Raw genomic sequence first — 22,861 nt, 5'->3', positions numbered from 1 at the left:
CTCACAAAGCCAGTACCAAATAATGAGCCTTAAGAGTGGCAGCACTGATTATGTGCTTTAAGAGTTGGTCCAAACTATAACTTGGTGCTCCTGGCTCATTCTGTTTCATACTTCAGTTCTGTACTGGGACTCACACTCCATTCTCTTCCTCTATCCTTGGCTCGATTAGTTCTTATAAAAATTCCTGCACCTTTAGCTGGTAAGGTGGCCAGAAGTGCTCAGCTGGTTGCTGAACGTTGTGTCCAGGGTGGAGACCACTCATTATGGTTAAGAATAGAGGAGAAACAAGAAACTTACCAGCACTGTGGGGCCACAAGTACCACTAGGGGGAAGGCTGGAGAAATCCACAGTATGTACTAGATAACCTAGAGCCAAGATTCAGGCCCTACAAAGAGTGAACACAAAATTTTAGGGGAGTAAATGTTTTAAGTGGAAGATAAAGTTATGGAGTTAGTAGTTCAGAGATTAAAATGAAGAAATCAAAGGAAAAATAAATTTTAAAAGGAAGAATAATCTCAAGCGATTACCTCAAATACTAACTTTAAAATCTGAATATACAAGGTACTGACTAGCTTAATGGATCACAGAACACATACAACCTTGACACCTGACATCAGGACTTTTTTCTCCTCCACCTACCTTTGTTCCTCTGGTTCTGGCATCAACTCCTATTCATATCAAGTTGTTACATTGACCACCCAGGACTGCTTTACTGCTCTTTGCCTTACTTCAGTGGTTTCTCACTTCCTTGATTTCTACAACCCTAGTTTACCCACTAGATTGATGCATTTCGTATCTATGTCTTTGATTGATGTGTGTTATGTGTGTGCATGCAGGTACCTGCTACACATTTAGATGACTGCATTAGCCTGCTTGGATGTCCTCAGAGTAAAGCCATAGTCGCTTTATAGTAGATTTATTTCACTAGTCCTTTCCCTCCCTCTTCTGGTTTCTTCCCATCACTGTGCAGCCAAGCCATTCTATTTTACACATGTCCTGTTACTAACCAATGCAGTCCAAGACAAGCCATCACTCTCTTATCTCTGCTCTCCGACTTCTACTTTAAAGATGTGTATCTCTTTCTCAAGGGCTACCCATCTCATTCTCCTTTGTTCTGTGCTAGTGACATCTCTTAAAGTTATACATTTTTTTCCTTCATTTTCTACAAACCTTTGAATGACCTTTGCACAGTAGGAGGAACAAGTTTTCAACTCTTATAAAACTTTTGGGAAGGGAAAGGACTGGTTTCTTGTCAGAACTCTAACAGAAAGACAGTGATACTATTCAAAGTATTTAACAATCAGTACAGCAGAGGCACTGACCAATCAGATTGATGCCTGACCACAATGCTGGAGGCCTGTTGCTCTGCCAGGCCCTAGCCCTATCTTTGTGAGATTATGGGAACGTTAGGGAATTCTTGGGGACACTAAAACCCCCAGGGATGGAGAGGGTACTTGAAGGTCTCAGTAGTTACTTAACAGCCAGTATGGAAACATTTCACTATTTCTATAACACATGTTGTGACCATACCAGCTACATATCAGATCTGCAAGAAGACCATCTCCCTCCAAACAGAAACTCTATGTTGATTCCTGTTTCTTGACTGTAAGCCAACTTCCAATTTAAAAAATTGCCCAGACTCAAAGGCCATCAGGAACCCACATGAAAAAGTATATTCCCTGTACTTCAACATTATTTTTTTAAGTCAACATTATTTACTCCTTATGAACGTAAATCACAAATCATGTTATAGCTTTTTGTATTACAAATTTTCTTTTTCTTACTCGAAGTTTCAGGGTTAATGGCATTTTTCTAATTTATACAATAAATACCTAATGTGTACCAACAGTGTGCGAGGCATTGGGGATATGACAGTGAACACAGAAGACAAATTCCTGCATGAATGGAGCTGACATTCAAACCCAGAGGTTTTAATATAAAATTTTAAATGTTAGAATTGCATATTGTAAAAAAAATATATATATATATATTATGTGCATTTAATTGTACATACCTGCTTTTTAGTGCCAGGACTTTTGCATGCCAAAATTTTCTTCACGGAGCATGTCAGTGAAAAGTTTGCATGTTTGCACGTCCAACAGAGAAAGAAAAAACAGAAATGCCACATGCTGTGAAGGCATACAGAGATAAAAAGAACAGTCCCTAACGTGGAAATGTTAAAATACTATTTGCAAAAGGTAAAGTCCATATAAAATATGGTTAGGCATAAAGGTAGTGATATAAGTTCCAAATACACACTCTAGTATTCCGCAATTCCTAATAGCAAATTTAGGCAGAAGAGAGATCATTGAGCAATAGGCTCAGGAATATTTGTCCATTTCTATCCTTTATCCTTGAATTCTGAACTTCCTTTGGTAATGAAAGGAATCATATCAATTTGATTTATCCCAGGTAGATAGTCAAAACCCAGGTTGGAGAATGGGCATTTTGGTTCTACCCTTTCTTGTGCACTCTAAGAGGCAGCACAGAGACAAATGTCCTAGAGTAAAGGAGCTTGGAGGATAAGCACTCCAATAGTTTAGGTTTGGATTTCATGTTCTGTGCTGGTGGATGAGAGGGAATTTATCCCCAAAACAGTGTTTCATTGTTACCACAATCAGCATGTTCTCTTGTCCAAGGAGCCTGTGGGGTGGCTGGCTGTTAAGTGCTAGATTAGGTATCTTATGCACTAAATTGACTAGTTAGATAAATATAGAGTTCTCAGTTTTCAGAGCATGTATATTTAAAAAAATATTTAATGAAAGAAGTCAGCATGAGAGTTGGTATTTCCCGCCAAATACTGAATAGAGTGTAACCACGAGGTCATAAAAATAAACCCATCTGAATCTTCTGCCAGTTTTTCTGAGGTGTGTGGGAGAATGTTAGAAAAACTGGAGAAACAATGAATGTGTTACAGATGGGACAAATATTACAATTTCTGTAGGTGCTCATGTTGTGCCATCTTTACTCACTGCAGCTCACCACGTTCATCACAATGGATTGCTCTCTAGATGGAAGACAGAATCATGGGAATTACGATTACAGTGCAAATGCAGTTTCCTCTTTCCCTCTGTTGTTCGGCACTTCCATTGCTCTCCAAAAAGTGAACAAAACAAAACAAAAAGCCCACTATTTCTGGACACAGTTTAGGAAGTAAATAACAAAGTGTCACTAAAATAAAAGAAAAAAAAAAAAACACCTGAAATTAGAGATTGCATGGAGAAAGGAAAATGGTATATTTTAACAATTTTGAAAGTACATAAACTTTATGTCTATGTTTGCCAAAGAATGTATGGAAAATGTGATGAGAATAAGTAACAGGTGAATAATCCTATCAACATAAACAATTATCTTTCTATATTACATCTATGAACTTTCTACATCAGAATCGTTCTAAATTCTACACAGTGATCATAGATGCAAAATAACACTCCTGATGGAACTTATTATTTTGAGAAACATGTATCTGTTGATTTAAGTAAATGAAGAATTTTAGATTGCACTGCTTTGTAAACGATGTTCTAATTCTCATACAACTTGAGTTTATTACAGAACACTGCTAAGTCCTATGGAGTCTCAGCAATAACACCAACTTTCATAGCTCAGTGGCTTTTCTCTCTCTAACCAGCTACTTAACATTTAAAGCTAGGCCCAGTGTCCTAGAAGTTCTTGGGAAAATCATCTAACAAGGCCTTAGAAACCTAGGCCCTGGGTGTGGTGCACCTTACCCTTTTAAAGAAACAAGTGCAGTGTTTCTGATATTTTCCACTCAGTCTGGTATTTAAGGTTGGAAAGCAATTTGTAATAAAGCAGTAAAGATGTTTGTGGTTTATTTTTTAAATAAAGTAATCTATTTATTCATTTATTGTGGTTGAGCATTAAGTCTTCTGTCTCACAAAGAGCATCCTTCTTCAGGAAATTCTGCTGTTGGCCTCTAAAAGAGAATAAGGATTACTCAGGAAAGGAATGGATGATCTGTTTAATTTGTCTAATATAATATAATATGGCTTTGAGGTTCTTAAATACCTCCTCAGAACTCTGATTACAAAAAAACTTCCCCACTCCAAAGTGAGATGTCATCCCATTATTTGGTTTCAGAAACATTAACATGAATTTCTAGGCAAGACATCAGGGTGCTCCCCTAACACACAGTCTCCAATTTAGACAACAGGAAAATCAATCAATTGATCAAGATTTTCTTCCATGTCATTTGTTTGCTATTGTCAATTTTTGTTAGGTGATCCCTTCTTTTCTTCCAGTGTGTAAAACCTTGGAAGCTGTATGTGTTAAACATTTGTCAGGCAATGTGGTCTTAATTATACAGTTATTATTTAAACGAAAGTTTAATTACGAATGCCAATAGCATGTTATCTACCCATGGTCTAGACACTTGGACCTAAACCATATTAACATTTCTATACATATAAAGGGAAATATAAAATTCATAATTATTCAGTTTTTTAATATCTTGCTATGGGACACACATATGTGTCTATACATGTTATTTTATGTAATCTCTGTTCTGTCAGTTTTAAGATAATGAATGCGACCTTTCTATGTCCTTCAAATTCTATGTCCGACTAAATGGAAACATACTAATTTGGTTTATGATCAAAAGTTTCCTAACAATTTGGATGCACATTCATTCAGTAAAATCTCATAGTCTGACTCTGCAGTTGACTAAACTTAAGGATTTCGATTACTTTTATTTCAGTTTCATTTAGTTTGACCCAGTTGATAGCCCAGTTTTGTGCCGAATACCTCTCACCCTAAGGACAACAAAAAATATAGTAAAAATTGTTAATCATGGGATTTTATAGTTCATGTTCCAAATTCAGAACTGAAGTTATACAGATGGATAATTTGCCCCATTTCCCTGGCTATAATCAATCGTAATAATTTAAACTGGTGGTTTAAACATTTTAAAGAAATAAATTATTTCCAAAAGGTTGTATCTTTGACTTTTCAGCAGTTGTTATGTTTTAGCAGCTTTTTAAGCTACGTTCTATTTTTTCTTTTTCTTCTTCAGGCCTTTCTCGTAGTTGCATGTCCTTCTATAATTATACAAAGCACAATTAAAATGATCTTTTACTGATATTATTGAAATAGACTTCAACATGGCTGGTTTGTACTTTTAAGCTAAAACAGACTTAATCATGCTTATGTTGGCTCAGTTTGTCATTGTTAGCCACATAAATCTGCAGCAGATATGTGTGTACTGCTGCTGTGCCGAATACAAGATGTAGTCCAGTAAACAACTTTGAATGTGATACCCTGGCATTTACTAAAAAAAGAATCACTGTTTAAAATGATCTTTATTTATTTGGGATTATATTAGAGTATTCAAATGTTATCCTCATTTGGTTCTTCTATTTATGCTGGTTCATATGGAAGGAGAGTGAGGGGGTGCATAATAAAAAGAATTATACTTTTTGTTCTTTCAAAATACTGAGAAAATATAGTCCTGTATTAAGAAACATTTTAATATAAAACTACTAGATAATTAGGAGGGCTATGTGGTAGTAAAGATATTTTAGCTCTTACATTTTTTATCACATTGGGGCTATTTTTTTCTTTTCCACTTTTATTATTAACCTTTTTATAGAAAATTGGCTTACCAAGAATTTATGAATTAATAAGTCTATTATAATGATAAATGATAATTACCATTTAAATCCTGACTCATTTATCAGCTTGTTCACTGCATGTCAGGTGACACAAGACTGTATGATTACTTGTCTGGTGAGTATTTTTCAATGGATTGTTATACTTCCTTGAACTTTAAATCCTCATATCATATTTTTTAAAGTATGATAAAATGCAGTTAAGTAGTTTGACGCAGAAATTACAGACCGTGCTATAAATAACAGAAGAAGTGGCTTCAATATTTTTAGAAGATCGTTCTTAGGTTCCAGTGACAAATGTAGAGTACCCAGTTGGGTCAAATGAAAAGTTCATAGACAGACAGTTTCAAGGGTTGCAGGATTGGTGATGTTATAGTAGCTAAACTAGTCACCATTCAATGTCAAAGTGGAAAGTTTTGGCTTTCAATACATCAGAAACCTCCGGGATATGAATCAGTAGTCTCTATGCTGTTCCCCACAGAGAGGCGCCTAGTCTTCAAACCATGCACATACTTGCCGACAGTTTAAACAGACACAATGGGATTAGATAGACCTTAGGGAACAGATGTGGGGCTGCTCGAAGTTTTCATTATGAGAATCAAAGCAGCAGAAAATTTTCACGTTTACAGGTTGCATATGGTTTTCACTCACTGGGCGGTAGTCAATCAAGGTATTTTGAAATTGCAAACATTTTGTTAAAATGTAAATTCTTCTTCCCCCTCTCACTCTTTCTGACAATGCACAGGCTTTTAAAGCATGTGAATATTTGCTATCTGTTCCACTTCAGCTTCAAATTAAACTTTTTGTGTGAATAGCATAGAACTGAAAAGAAGACATGATTTGGGATCTTTAGGTTGACTTTGTCTCTTCCTCAAAGCCTCCTATAACAAAAAGGAATGTCTAGTAATATTAGCAATTGTGTGTTCACCAAATAAGGATGTATTAAATTGAAGTCTATAATTTCTGTACTAAAGATCAGAACTCTCTTAAAACACATCGTTTTACAAGCCCAGCAATCAAGCTAGACATTGAGAATCTTCCTTCCCATCACTGTCTTCACTTTAAATGCCTTCTTGCTAGGATTCTCTTTAATCTATTCTATGATAGAAACCCTTCTGTAAAAGATGAGTTGAGTGTAACTGCTCTCCCACTGCAAAACCATTAGAACCACGCATTTTAGAAAGAGAAATAAATAAATAAATAAATAAATAAAACTGATTAAAGCCCAGTAATCTAAAGCAGGGCTTCTCAAATTTTTCTGTGCCTCTGAATCACCTGGAGAGCTCATTAAATCATGCTGGGCCCCACCCCTAGAGAGCCTGATATAGTAGCTCTGCAGGAGGCCTTGATAATTTGCATTTTAAAGAAATTCCCAGGTGTATTAGTTTCCTATTGTTGCTATAACAAATCACCACAAACGTAGTGGCTTACAAAGCACGAATTTATTATCTTACAGCTTTGTAGGTCAGAAGTCTGAAAGAAGGTCTAAAAGGGCTAAAATCAAGGTGATGCCTTTTGGAGGGTTTATGGAGGAGTTCACTGTCCTACAGTTTTCAGCTTCTAGAAGCCATCTTTATTCCTTTGTGGTCCCTTCTCCTGATTTGGAGACAGAAGTGCTTCCAGCAGTGGCGGCTTCTCTCCTCCTTGACCTTAGTTCCTGCCCTTACATCTCTCTCTGACTGGAACTCTCTGCCTCTTTCTTACAAGGATCCTGTGATGACATTGGACCCACTTGTATAATTCAGGAAAATGTACTTATTTCAAGATTGTTGACTTAGTTACACCTTCAAAGTTCCTATTACCATGTAAAGTAACATATTTACAGATTCCGAAGATTAGGATATTTTGAGGGGACCATTATCCAGCCTCCAATACCAGGTGATATCAATACTGTCACACTTTATGAACCACTGATATAAATGATGGAACAACTAACCAGCAATAGCCACGGTTATCTATTTTATTACAAAATATACCGAGAATGACCAAATCAGTTTGGGCTAAATTTTACTATTCAATAATGGTTGTACTGTTCTCAATCTTTGATCATTAAAATCAACTAGGGAGTTAAAAACAAAAACAAACCAAAAACCTTTAGAAGCCCAGTCCAATCCCACACCAATTAATTCAGAATCATTCTGGATGTGAATCATTTACCAACGTTATTTAAAGTTCCACCATTGATTCATATGCATCCAATTTTGGGAACTACTGAATTATGTACACACATGGCAACAAATTGAAAGGCCCCAGACACATGATTACAAAGTTAATTGTAATTGTTGTGAAGTATATGTGAAATTAGAGTTCAAGAAACAAATTTTTTTGAAGCAAAAGAATAGCTAACTATAGAGCACCATGAGTAAACATTCTCATACTTTATGTTATTTGAGATCTACACTTAGCCTGTGGTTAACCCATCTGTAAGTACAGCAGGTAGGATTATTTTTAGTTTTATTTATTAAAGATGAGAAAAGTGAAGTCCAAGGAGATGCATTGTACAGTTAATAAATCACTTAATTCAAATTTCATCTCAAGTCATTTGCCTCCAAAGTCTCTTTATTACAATGGAATACTGCTATAAAAAGTCCAAAAAATTATTTCAGCTGTTATAAACTCAAATAGCATCAGGCACAAAATGAATCAAGTGTGATGTGTATATGACAATATAAAGTGGTGGGGAAAGCAGAGAGTCAGAGGACACATGCCATGCTTAAAGGCAGTTCAACTTGTGTTGTTTTTAAACAACCAAGGCCAAACAAAACACATATTCAAGCCAGATTCAGACCACCTGGCTGCCAGTTTGCTACTCCTGAAATACACTGTTTTCCACTTAAATGTCAGTTTGCCAGCACTTTACTCTTCAGTGCTTTATTAATGTTTTCCACATACAGCCTTAAGCCTTTGGGGTATAATTGACAGTAATTGCCTCCTTGAATCGCTCCTTCTTCCTTTCTCTTCCTATATTCCCGGATTTGGCACACATGCATGTAGTGTCATTGGAATGGTTTGTCAGCAATCCAGCAGCAGCCCATCACAGCAATGCCACCAGGAAGTGTGGATTTCTATGACTGAGTTCACTTTTTAAAGCTAGAAGCTCGTGGAGTATTTTACTGTTTGCCAGGCCTCAAACTAAGACCAGACCTAATACGGGTTGCTTCTTTCCACTATACATATTTACTCAACGAATTTAGTATGCATGACTACAATTATCTTTTTACCTATTAGAGCGATAGTGGCCCCTTTAGTATAAATAAGTGAAGCTTAAAACACTATTACCTGAAAGCCAAGTGTTACAAAGGTAGAACTCAAAGGCAGCCCTGACTTTCCTTATGTGGTGTGGAAATCAGGCTCAGTTGTTTGTAGTTACAGTATGCACTAGAACAGCAGGATAGCAGGACTTAACACATCTGCCTACAGACTTAGTCAAATGCCCGGAAATAAAAGCAGGCTTACAGTGTCAGCAATAAGGATATTTCTCTAACTGTTCATAGATTTATGCTTATGTATTATATTATTAAGACAATATGTAATGTTTGCTTTCAATGTGCCGAGTACAGTGCTGTTTCTGATTCCATCCCCCTCCCCCTTTTAAAAATCCCTTTTAAAAACCCAAAAATGGGTTTGGCTGACAAGCAAGAAAATAAACATTTCAAGTCACATCAGAAAAAAACCATCTAGCAAGAGCCTTTGCCTGTAGTGGTAGGAGTTTTACAGGTAGTGCCATAAAACTATTATATTCCCATTCTCCACAGAGGAAGGATATCTGCAGCATTCTAGCTATGAGAAATAAATCAAAACTTAGCTTTAAAAAGTTATATAAGCAAACAAATTGTAACACAAGAAGAGTGCAAAAGGAAGCATTTAGACGTCTTGTATTGCCAAGGCAAGATGGTGATCAGGAAATGTTTTTGGAGGTCACTTTTGGCCTTCTGTGAATCCATCATTCCCATTTCCCAAGACTAATCTTCCATTATGCTAGTGCCCAGTGCTATGAAGGATGAAGGCTTTAGGGTTTCCCAGTTCTCGACACCATCACACAATCTTCCATGTCTGAGTGCTGTGGATTCCCCTGTGATTTGTTCTCACTGTTCTTATAAAACCTTTGCTTATTGTCCCTCAACATGCTCTGTTGATTTTAAACCATTTACCTTCTGTCTCGTCTCCTATTTCACGAATCAGTTAGGTTCCATCCTTTTTCTCTTCTTTCCTTCTTATCATCCTCCCGGAGTTTAAATGTCATACTCTCAACTTCGTCCAAACTCCACACATCTGACATCTTTCATGAAGACCTTGATCTGACTTCTTTCTGGAGTCCCACAACACTAATATCTGCAACTCAGAACATATTTTGAAACTGGTTTCAGATTTATATTGGTTAGCCCCCAACAATTAACAATCAGGGAGTGTTTCTTTTTCTCTTTCTTCACATCTTCACATGTACTCTTTCCATGTAGCATGGCACAGAGAGTATCAGAGCTGCTCATGTATATTATTCTATAATCCTCTTGTAATTTTGCCATAGGTATATATATAGATACACACACACACACACACACACACATATATATACACACACAGCCCGAGACTTCTCAGTCATGTACATGCAACTCAGTGTTCTACACTTCAAGATTACAACTTCCCCATTTCTGTGCACATTTATCCCTAGAGTTCTTACCCTTCTTCCTAATTTGTAACCCTCCAAATGTCCTCCTTTCTCCAGGATAGAAAATGGTTAATTCCCTAACCCTGCCATTTTACTGTTTTTTCTTTAAGAGCCTTGGCGTTCACTTCAGAATGATTTCAGATTCACTCATAATTCTCATCCTCTTTAACTTAGCTTCTACCATGATGCCAGAGTTAACTTTCTAAAAGACGAAGCCAATCGCACCATCCCCCTAATTATTGAACACCCTTTCAACCCTCCAGTGCTTCAGAGATACAGAACTTCTTGCAGTCCCCATGACAGGCTCTTTCATACCTCTGGATCTTTACACGTTGTTAATCTGACTCTAGAGTCAGGCCTTGAAAGCACCAAGCAGAGATCAGCTTTCTCTCCTCTGTATTATTTCGTACCTTAACATATTTCACATTTAGCACTAATTGAAACTGCATTAAGATCATGTATATGTATCCATTTACTATGCTATACTATCAGCATTTCACAATAGAGAAGGCTACTTTTAACCAAAATCAAAAGCCAGGGGAATGGAAATTTTCCCTACAGATTGGAAGCAGAAATAATGATTTAGCTAGTGGAGAAGATGCAAAAAAATCTGATATCCATGAACATCCTATAAAAATATGATACTAAAATGGACAAGAAATGGAACTACTTTATTTGGCTGATGTCAGGAATGTGAGAAAAACTGGAAAACAAATGGAGTTTGGAGAACGATGAAGATTAAGGATTTTGCTGCTAAATGGAAACAGACAGTCAGAACTCTTGGCTCAAAATAGCAGCCAGGCCTCATTAGAGAAGTTTAGACCCTGCCAATGAGGGCTGGATGGTAGCCTGCTTCCCTGAAAACTATTTGCTTATTTAGGGGATTTAGGCCTAGTGTACCCAAGATCTGAAAATATTAGTTCAAAAAAAAAAGTATAGCTTATTCCTCAAAACAATCAAATGTTTAACGGGGCTATCCAGCAAGTAAGCAAAGGATGAAATATGAGTGCCGGTAATGATTGGAAGGGACAGATGTTGTCATAAGACACATGTATTTACTCTATGCATATTGACTGAGTATCCACATTGTGCCAGATCCTGCGGAAGGCAAAGGGGATAAGTTTACAAAGATGTCTTCGATTGTGACCCTTCTTTCGATGAACTCTCAGATTTGTAGAAAAAAATACATTCAAACCACTGGTTTCCATACTGTGGAATACATGAATAAGTTAGAAAGGTAGCCAAAAAAGAGGAACAAGGACAACTGGCCCAGGAGCAGGCATTTGCTGAGATGGGAGTGTGGTGTGGAGGCAGTTATGTTACAGAAGGTTTTACAAAAAAAGCCGTGAGCTGGAACCAGGTGATGAGTTTAGAAAAAAAAAAAAAAAAAATGCAGTGGTTAATGATGCTCTCAAATTTTAATAGAAATCATTATTAAATGCTTGCTTTTTCACTTTTTAAAATATTCTCAAAATTTTCTCCAGTTTGCAGGCTCTAAATTAAGTTAATTTGAATTAAAAAGAGTCTTTAAGTAAATCAAGTGTAAACCATATGTAGAAGGAAAAAGTCTCTTGAATTATGTAACATATTTACACATGGTTAATTTTTCCATTGAAAAAATGCTGTCTGCTTCACTGTTACTCTCTGTGTCTCAGAATGGAGATGTTACAAGAGGTGGTTATTTTTAATTTTTCAGTATCTACTTGTCTTTGTAAGTGACACAGCAACAAGTACTGCCAGAGTCAGTACTTCCCTGAGAAAATATCCATAGTGAGTTTCCTGAATGTATTAAGGATTAGAAACTGGTGGAACACATGACTAGCTAACAAACAGTTTGTACATCTATGTTAATCCATACATTCATTCATTCACGAATTTCCATTTAATGCAACAGTACTCTGACTGTAAAGAGTTAATAACTAAAGAGATTTATGTCTGAACTAGCTGAGATATTTAAATTCTAGTTCAACAATATTGGTTGCTGACAATGATGACTTGTGCTCTCCCAGTTGCTGAATCAATTCTGTAAACTACAGATTTTTAATTTCCAGGGCTGTGAATCTGACATGTTTTATCAACAATCATATAGAAAATCTAAAGCACCAAGAGAAAAAAAATTTATTCCATTACATTTGTTCATTTATCTAGAACGTATTACCATAGCATATGATGTGTTAACTCACTTGTAGAATAAATATGATGGTGAGAGAAAGAAAATTAACATATGTGGAAGACTGCCGTATTAGAGGAGGAAATGTTGATGGCTACTGGATAAGCATTCCTTTTGTACCTGGGGAAGCCCAGTCCCCATTGATGTAAGACCTGGGATCACAAAGACAAAGGCTTAGGATGGAATACTGATTTTCTGGTTGAGAAAAAAAAAAAAAAAAAAATGAGACCAGCAAACGGACAGATGTCGGCAAAGGAAACTTACTACTCATAACATTTATGCTTTTGCTTTTTCTGTATCAGATCTGCCATAGGTTTAACAGATCATAAACTGAAGCTAACTTTCTGAATGATCATTTAATTCTTGAAAAGTAACCATAAACTGAAGAGGAAAAACTACTGATATATTAATCCTGGCAGCAGGCCGCAATTCTAGGCCCAAAAGCTTAATGGGCCTGAGCTGAATGGGACATAACAAGATGACTGTCCTAACAAAATACAGTCTGTGTCCTCCGATGGATGAGGAATGTTCTTTCCCCATTCTTATTTGAACACAGGAGAACATAAAGTGCCAGTTAAACTAAGTAATGTTGCATAACTTAATTACAGGGGGTTTGTTCAGTTCTACAATAGAGTATAAAACTCCTCAAACTGGAAGTATGTTTTAATCAAGGGTCTGAATAAGCAGTCCCTCATAGTTCTGCACTATCTGAGTTCATAGAAATATTTTCTTTAGAATCCTCACCTCTGTGAAACTGCATTAACAAAAGCTATATACATATGAAAGTTGTATAAAGAAAGTGGGCATATATTGGGCTTTTTGAGGTGAACTTTTATTAAATAGCTTTGAAAGAAATCTGGAAAGAAACTAATTTACAATTAGATTTTGAGCAATTGCTTTTAAATTTTGCAAATGCAGATATTTAATTTTGCCACCTGACTGGCATAATACTTGTTTTTTGAATAGGGTTAAACAATTTATATGATATATGATACAGCTTTGGAAAGCTTTTATTTGTTGTATTGGGTAATTTGTGTACGGTATGGGGGAGGTGATCTACAGCTTTGCATTTAGCAATTGCAGAGGAGGCCCAAGTACACAAAAAATTCTGCACTTTATTTCACTGGGATGAATCCACCATGACCCGGAAGGCTCACCTATAGATAAGATGGTTTGGCCTCAATAACACTTTGAGTCTTTACACTCTCTGGGGTTTTGCATACTCCTTTAGACACAGGTCTTTGTCATTAATGAGAGTCGCATGAGTGGATCCCTGAGTGACACTTTGGAGAATGGTGGGACAAGTTTTTAACAAGCTAACCCTTCTGGCTATAACATGAAAGGGAACTCTGTGTTTAAGATAGTGTGGGAATAAAAGACAGAGATAATTTGCACTGCTGAAGAAATAATTATTAGTTCCACATTGCTTTCCAATGTGGTAGGTGGAGGAGAGGGGAAAGAATGTGTTCATGTCTAGGAAATCGCTATTTATTTTTCTTGCTGATAATCTGTAAGATTAGGGATACCTTTCTAAAATTTCGGAGATTGCCCCAGCTGATTCTATGATGGTGCTTTAGAAAGAAATGTCAACAAATTTTTCTATTGCTCATAATGACTGCCTATTTTAGACTAACTTTGATGCTATTATACAGATAAATTCTGTGGATCTATATCTTACGAAAGATACCCTCCCTACAAATGGGAGAGAGTGTGAAGTGGATGTGGTGCAAGGACAGGAATGGGAATTTAAGAGACAAAAATCTCCATTTTGCCTAAAAAAAATTACCATGTTATTTTATACTATGTGACAGCTTCCTGGGTTTTCATATATTTAAAACCTGAGGTTCTAAGGTTAAATTATCCTTCCAACGTCACATAATTAGAAGCCAACTGGGGCTGAATGATGCTTTTCTGAAGTTAAATTATCAGTGTACCTTCCATTACTCTACACTGCCTCTTACGTTGCCACACACTCTTCTAAGTAGTATTTATTTTTGTAATAACTAAAACAAAATCTAACTTTATTATAAATGAAATACACATTCATCAAACTGAAAGTGTACAAAAATAGTATTTTAGGTATTTTAGATGAGAATACAAAGATTTAACATTAATATTTATAATGATGTTTATTGATATTTTGATGGTTTCCAGCTGCATCCATGTCCCTACAAAGGACATGAACTCATCCTTTTTTATGGCTGCATAGATGCTTTGAAAGAGAAATATGGCTGGTTAACCAAACTGAGAAAAAATCTCAAAGCTCACAAATTCTCAAATAAATACAACTGAAAACCAAAAGTTGCAGTATTTTCCTTTCTCTTTAATTTATTCCTTATCATCCTTATAAGCATATTCAGAGGAGTGAGTTCTTGCCTATCCCCTGGATGAAAAGGACAGACCTGAAGCTATTGATTGGAACAAAAAAAGGCAAGAGATTACCACAAACACTCTCTTTGCCTGGCTGCCACTCAGGTACTGGCAAATGATTAAAGCTTGATCTTTCTCTTGGCAGCCTTTTTGGGTACTTCAGAAGCCTGTGTTGAGGTTGGGCTTCTCTCTCCTACAAAACCATGGCCTGCGGGAATGCAACTCTCCGAGTGTGAAGGGCTCCTCCTTCCAAGAATAGTCCCTTGCTTGCAGGTTCCTGCTGGTGAGGTCTGTACTTCACCTCCCCAGCATGCCTGTCCTAAATCACCTCATGGCTCTTCTCTCTCATGTGATTCTTCTTTAGTTTCCATGACAAACTCAGACAACAGTGCTCACTCCCATGAGTACCCAGCTAATTCCTCAAACTGGGCATTTCTCAAGAGGCAATCAGATTCCAGTCCACTTGATCCTCCAACAGAATGGGACACAATTCAGGATTTCCCATTTGCCAGAGAAGGTTACTTTATAAGATTTGAAAGGAGAAGCAGGTACTGCAGTCCTGCCTCACTTAGAAGATGAGCTTGATACACAGAAAATTAGCAGCACCCTCCCAAAATAAAAATCTATTTACAATCCTTTCTCCATCTGCTCTCTCAGCTTTTTTTTTTTTTTTTTTTTTTAAGATAATCTATGTGGGTAAGAGATTTAGGAATCATCTAGCCAGGTCTTGGCAACCTACTTTTTGTAAATCCGGCAGAATAATCTGACTTATATCTCACTGACATTTATTATTTTAAAGCATTGAGCTAAATTTTCCTTTTAATATCTTGTTACAAATGTAATACTCTCTACTTTTGAGAGTATAGTAAAATGTGCTTCTCAAAAATTGTTGACATGAATTTAAATGGAAATCCTTCTGGCAATGTGAATTATGAATTTTCTAATGGCTATATTCTTTGATTTAAAAATTTTATTTCTGAAAATCTAGTCTAAGTATATAATCCTGAATGCAAAAAAAAAAAAAAAAACCTACACATAAAAGCTATCCTCAAAAATATATCAAAAACAACCTAGATAGAAACAGCATGTAAGTGATTAAGTAAAATAATAGAAACCCAGGTAATGAAATACTATACAAGCAGGAAAATGTTTATGAAGTTTATACAATAATAAGGAAAAACAATGATAATTCAGTAAAAAGATGTAAAAGTTAGGCTTTCAATTTTTACCTGTAGTATAAAAATAACCATGTTAAAATGTTTTTTAAAAGAATCCCACAAATATTTTTGCATACATTTTTTAAAGTTCAGGAATGTACAAAGTATTAATAGTGATTATCAATGAATGTTTTGATGTTAGGAAAGGTTTTCCTCTCTTTATTACTATGTATTTTAAAATTTTCCTACACTAAGCATATATTTCTTTGAAAATTCTGCAGATAACAGTTAAAAAATAAATGCAAAGCATTAAAATAGAAAATAATAACCATGTCACATTTTATCCTTGGAAGACATAATCTAAAATGCTTATTCCTTTCTCTTTTTGTAGATTAAGTATGATTCTAAATCTTGTAGACTTTGCATCCAAAATATCTTTAACCTCATTTTCCCTTTTTCAGGGCTTTAGCACTACTCTTACATATCTTCTTACTTCCTCTTACTCTTGACACCACAACTATTGTACCATATTCCTAACCAATCACCCTGATTTTCAGATGTTTCTCTGCCCTTGGTTCAAATCCTTTCTAGCTTTATGAGTTTCAGACATATTACTTATCATGGATAAGCATCAGTTTAACTCTTCATAAAAATATACTTTGGGCCGGGTGCAGTGACTCAAGCCTGTAATCCCAGAACTTTGGGTGTCCGAGGCAGGCAGATCACCTGAGGTCAGGAGTTCAAGACCAGCCTGGCCAACGTAGTGAAACCCCGTCTCTACTAAAAATACAAAACTTAGTCAGGCATGGTGGTGCGTGCCTGTAATCCCAGCTACTTGGGAGACTGAGGCAGGAGAATCGCTTGAACCTGAGAGGCAGAGGTTGCAGTGAGTCAAGATCGTGCCACTATACTCCGGCATGAGTGACAGAGCAAGATTCTCTCTCTCTCTCTCTCTCTTCTCTCTCTCTCTCTATATATATATATATATATATATATATGTGTGTGTGTGTGTGTGTGTGTGTGTGTGTATGTGTATGTGTGTGTGTGTGTGTGTGTGTGTGTATATAATTCTACAGTTCTCTAAGGAGTGTATAAAAAGAGGTTATATACCTCTTTTAGTGTTTGGCCGACAGTGGCTGTTAAATAAAGGCAGCTCTCATTATAATTTCAATTATGTTATTTTTCTGTACTTTTAATGTTGCTATGATGTGCACTTTAAAATACAGATTTTTGATACAGTCATTTAAGATCCTCCAAAACATGATATCAAGTACCTCTTCCACTTTATTTCACAAAATTCAACCCTCAACTTCAAGCAAAATGGACTGCTTTCTGCTTCTTGGCCTCACTACTTTTTCTCTCCATGTTGGTGCCAAAACTAGGCTTATTCCCACAACTCCGTTGATCCCTTTACCTTCTATTCCTCTCTGTTATGTTCTACCTTTCTGAAATGTCATGTCTTATCTGAAACCTTTCTGAACCCCAAAACCAAATTAGATTGCTAACTTCTCTGAACCTTCATAATATTTTCCAATATCCTTAGGATATATAACATTCCATTCATCATCCTGGTTGGATAACTCTGATAGTCAGGTCTTAGCTTGAAAAGCAACGTCCTCAGAGAGGCTGCATCTGCCCAACCAAGCTAAACTAGACCCTAGGCCACTATCACATTTTCCTCTATTTTTAGTTACTCAGTTTGTCTCCCTTCTTTTTTCCTACCACTTTGCCAGTAGATTTTTTACTTCTTGGGAACAAAACTGTTTTCCTTAGCAGTCCCTAGTACCATATCTTTCGAACAATAAATGTTCAATAATTGTATGAAATTGAATTGTCAAAAATAAAATCTGTATCATCTACACTAAAGTTGGTAAGACAGCTTCTAATTTGAAAATTGTTACTAAAATCGTATAGTTATCCTCTCCACATCAACATGCACATTCAGCATTCACACACTCACATTTATTCATACATGTTTGCACACACGCTAGTCATAGACATTTGCACACCCCATTCACACTTACATTAATTTTTACAAATACATCATTCACACATTCACAGACACCACTTGCACACACACACCCCATTCACACACTCACACTAATTCACATGCACATTCATTCACACAAACACACCCCTCTGGGTTCTTGGTCTCTGCCATAATTTACATAATGTTCAGTGAGCAGGTATGGCAGGCACCAATTATAGGAAACTGGAAATGCTCTACCTGGAACTCTCAGTGGAAGCCATGATCTGTTGTATTTTGTATGTACAGAAAAGACCATGGAAAGAAAGGGAGGAAAAAACAGTGATGCGAATGTTAAGTATAAACTTTTGGAAACAGTAACACATTCAGTATAGCTCACTTGATAGTATAGTTTAGTAAAGTCTGACAGAGAATCCAAACCAACACAAAGTTAGAAAAAAATTGAAATGTAAAATATGAAGAAGAGCGATTATGCAGAATCGATAAAACTATAGCCTTCTTCAGTAAGAATTTTGCTGTTCATTTGAGACTTCTCGGAGACACAGTTTGGGTTTTTAAAAATATTTTCTTTGGAAAAAATAATATAAAAAGAAAATAGAGTAATAATCTTAATTTTAATAAAAATGTAAATCATAAAATAAATAAATAGCTATGTACTGTGTTTTAAAAGTTAATCAATACTAAATTCAAAAGCATAAAAAAGAAGCTGTCCCCCAATTACAGTATTCCACACTCAAATTGCTTCAAAAATACTTCTGAGTAAATAAAGATGCTTGTTCCTTCCACGATCCTCACTGCAGCCCCTCAGCTTTTATCAGAAAACTTGAACACCTGTTAACTCTTCTCTTCCTCTATCTTCACCCTCTGATGCTCTTTAGATTTTTCCCATCAGCATTTAAACACATTCAGTGTTTCCCACTATAATCAAAAGCCCTCCTCCAACACATTTATCTCCTATCTTCTAATTTTCCTCTTTCCTCCCAAATTATGGCAAAATTTTACAAAATTGGTTACACATGCTTTCTCCATTGTTCTCACCTCTTACTACCACGCCCTCTTTAACTTGAAATACATTAATTTTGTAATATTTCTACAATGACCTCTGTGGTAGGTTGAATAATACCCCCTCTCCAAATGCTCATGTTCTAATTCTGAGATTCTGTTAATATGTTACCTTAAATGGCAAGAGGGACTTTGCAAATATGATTAAATCTAAGATCTTAAGATGGGGAGGATAGTCTGGATTATGCAGGTGGGTCAAACGATGTAGTCACATATGGCCTTAAAATAGAGAGGCAGAGGGAAAAGTCGCTACAGGAGAGTAGCAGGAGATATGACATAAGAAAGAGGTTGGGGCTGGGTGTTGTGGCTTACAGTAATCCCAGCACTTTGTGAGGCCAAGGGGGGAGTATTGCTTGAGCCCAGGCATTCAAGCCAAGCTTGGGCAACACAATCAGACCTCATCTCTGAAAAAAAAAAAAAAAATTGCCAGGCAGGGTGGAGCACACCACTTTTCCCAGCTACTTGGGAGGCTGAGGTAGAAGGACTGCTTGAGCCCAGGAGGTTGAAACTGCAGTGAGCCATGATCATGCCACTTCATTTCAGCCTGGGCAACAGAGTGAGACCCTGTCTCAGGAAAAAAAGAAAAAAAAAAAAAGAAGTTGTAGTGATATGAGGAAGGTCAGGAGCCAAAAATTGCAGCCAATCTTTTGAGGCTAGAAACGGCAAATAAATGAAGAAATGACAGGTGTGCTAAAATCTCAGAATTTACCAGTACGGAATTCATCCATGTATTTCAAAAGCACTTATACCCCAAAAGCGATTAAAATAATATATATCTATAAATATTATTTTATATACATTACATATCTATAATATTATTTATAGATATATTATATATATAGATATTTTATATATATAATATATATATATAATATATATATATATATTTAAAGCTAGTAAAGGCAAAGAAACAGATTCTGCCCTAGAGGCTTCAGAAAGAATCCGCCCTGCCAACACCTTCAATCCAGTAAAGCTGATTCCAGACTTCTGGTCTCCAGAACTGGAAGAGAATAAATTTGTATTGTTTTAAGCTGCCAAATATGTGCTAATTTATTACAGCAGCAATAGGAATATAATCCAGTCCCATGCACTAAGTCAAATGGAGGACAATTCTTAGTCTTCCTCTTACTTTTCACTAGCAACCTCTTAGCTCTTTAAATACCACTGGACTTATTATTATATCTTTGACTGATTCTTCTCAGACTCCTTTGCTTACTCCTCCCTTTCTACCAAAATAGGAAATGTTAGAGTTTCTTGAGACTCAGTCTATTTTTTTTTCTTTTTCCAAGTCTTACATCTCCTCAGGAAAACATAGCACCACTGAGTGCCTTGGCAACCTATAGAGAACTTCAGTCTTTGGTCACAGCATTAAGAGCTCTTGGTTTCATGGTCCCATGAGCCCTCTTTAAAATAACAAAGACTCCATCTAAAACCACACCATTTTTCACTCTCTAAGCAATCATATCTACTCTGAAATCTCTTGAAAACCATATCCCAAGCCCACCTGCTTGGTTACAAGTATATACAACTGCTTACTTTAGTTCCCTACTCAATTATCACACAGACATCTCAAATTTAAAGTATCTACAACTGAATACATTCCTTTCCTTCACTCTTGTTTTATTTCCAGTATTAACAATCTCAATAAAAGGTACCACCAGTTTTTCTAACCGAAAACTTGGGATTTATTATATATGTCCCCTTTCCTCCCCTACCATATACAATCAATTACCAAGTCTGATCAAGTCTGCCACCTAAATGCCTATTATGGCCAATATCAATGAAACTAATCTAGTTCAAATCACAATCTCAGATATGACTAAATGAATGCAGTGGTCTTATGACACACCTACCCCCAACAGTGCACAATGTAGCAACACTAATTCAATTATGTTCAACTCCCCCATACACATAGCCATTCCCTCACATAATAGGCACAGTGATATTTAAACACACACACACACAAATCCTATATTACTATGGACTTGCTTAATATTCTTTGCTCTTCGGATATAATGTGATTCAGGAAATCTTTCCTTTAGACTTTGGTCCCTGCCTCATTCTTTACTTTCATTTCTCACTATTCTATGTGTTTCTCTTAAATCACCTTCATCGTCCCCTTCTTTTAGATCATTGTACTTTTCATTTTCTTTTTTCACAATTCAGGATCATGGAACTCTGAAAGTCTCTTTTGTGTAGAATTCTTTCCCCACCATCCCCTTGTTTTGCCCATCTTATTACCTAACTAGTTCCTATTCATGCTTTGTTCTGCTCTAAAATGTCAGGGACACATTCTCTGATACCCTCTCCAAAACTAGGTTAGAACTTCCTGTTATGTGCTTCCATATTAAACTGTAGTTTGACTTCAAGATGCGTATTGTATTTAAATATACTTAAAAAACATTGTCTTCTCCCAGTAGATATTTTTTCCTTTTTAAGCAGCATTATAAAAGTATAAATGAGGCACAATAAATTGCACATATTAAAAGTATAAAATTTCTTAAGTTTTCACATATATGGATACAGCCGTGAAACCACCATTACAATAAAGATAGGGAACACATTCATAACCCCAAAGTTTCCTCTTGCCCCTTTCTTCTAACAAAGTCGTGCCATATTTGTCTTGTTCCTAATGTTCCTGGCACACAGTGGCACTCAAAATATATTTGATAAATGAATTAAATAGCCAAGGTATTCACCAAAGGATTACATAAGCACCAAAAGCAATATGTCTTTGTTTTTGCAACTGTTGTAAAATAATGCAAACCTATGCATCACTGAAGATTATGCTTTATGAGAACAATAAATTTTATTTTAATAAATTCAGGTAGAAAAATCAGAGATTAAACAGATTTATAAAATATGATTCTGAACACATATATTTATGTAGATTTATTTATATGTAGCTAGAAAAGATAATGGACATTGACACAAAAACTAGCAATGGAGAAATTGCAGGTGATTTTAATTTTCTTCTTTGTGCCTCTCTGAAACTTTTAAAGACCACGTGTCATAATATGTTGAATGGGACCTTTCCTGCATTTTAAAATTTGGATAAAGACCCATGCTGTGGACAACAAGTATAAGTATTTCCACATTCTAATCAAAACAGCCAAAAAACTGTCATACTCCCCTCTCTTGAGTTTGCTAAGAGGTAGCCAAATTGGTCTTACTACTGTCATATTCAACATTCTATGCAATGTACAAAAGCTAACATCCTAATTTTGTTGAAGGGGAAAGTTGGCAGAAAGTGAGCCATTCTAGTTTATTTTCCACCCCATCCCATATCTGAAGGAAAGGGAAAGGCTGCCATTCCTTTAAATCATTATTATACTCCAAAAAGAACTACTTTTAGAGATTAAGGATGGCATAAGAACTGGCATTGCTAACCCTGGCTGGATGCCTGCTGAGCTGCATTCGTGCACAGGTCCATACCTGCTGCCACCTGAGTAGAGAATGGTAAGAAAAGTCTTAGGAGCTTCAGCTTGTATCCTTTGGAATTTTAGAGTTTCTGTCTTGCAATTTTTTTTCAAGGCAGAAGTTTGACCACAGAGAGGGCAGCAAGAGTCAGCCCACCTTCAGTAAAGACACACTAGTTTCCTATGTGGGAAGTGGATACTACAAAAAGTGGCAAGCTCAAGCATCTTCATCTGTCTTTCTTGGACTAAAAGGGCTCTCTGTCATGGCAGGGGAACCCTAGCAGTAAGAGCAGTAAGTGGTGAGATGAACCGATGTGGGCAAGAGCTGAGTTGCTAACTAGAAAGTGATGCAATACAGTTATTCAATGGCGACCCAAAAGATCCCACCTGTGCTCCACGGACAATT

General features: G+C 36.3%; 1 non-coding gene across 1 annotated transcript; it reads right to left on the bottom strand.

Annotated features, from left to right (window-relative positions):
- Positions 1–20,325: 20,325 nt before the first annotated feature.
- Positions 20,326–20,453, bottom strand: LOC117073871. The gene has a single exon (XR_004433421.1). It is a non-coding gene; the product is annotated as a small nucleolar RNA SNORA25 (small nucleolar RNA).
- Between the last annotated feature and the right edge of the window lie 2,408 nt (positions 20,454–22,861).

This window comes from Trachypithecus francoisi, unplaced genomic scaffold (genome assembly GCF_009764315.1).
Source record: "Trachypithecus francoisi isolate TF-2019V2 unplaced genomic scaffold, Tfra_2.0 Lachesis_group4, whole genome shotgun sequence".
Taxonomy (NCBI): domain Eukaryota; kingdom Metazoa; phylum Chordata; class Mammalia; order Primates; family Cercopithecidae; genus Trachypithecus; species Trachypithecus francoisi.
Note: the sequence above shows the minus strand (reverse complement) of the source record. Positions and strands in the feature narration are given on the sequence as shown.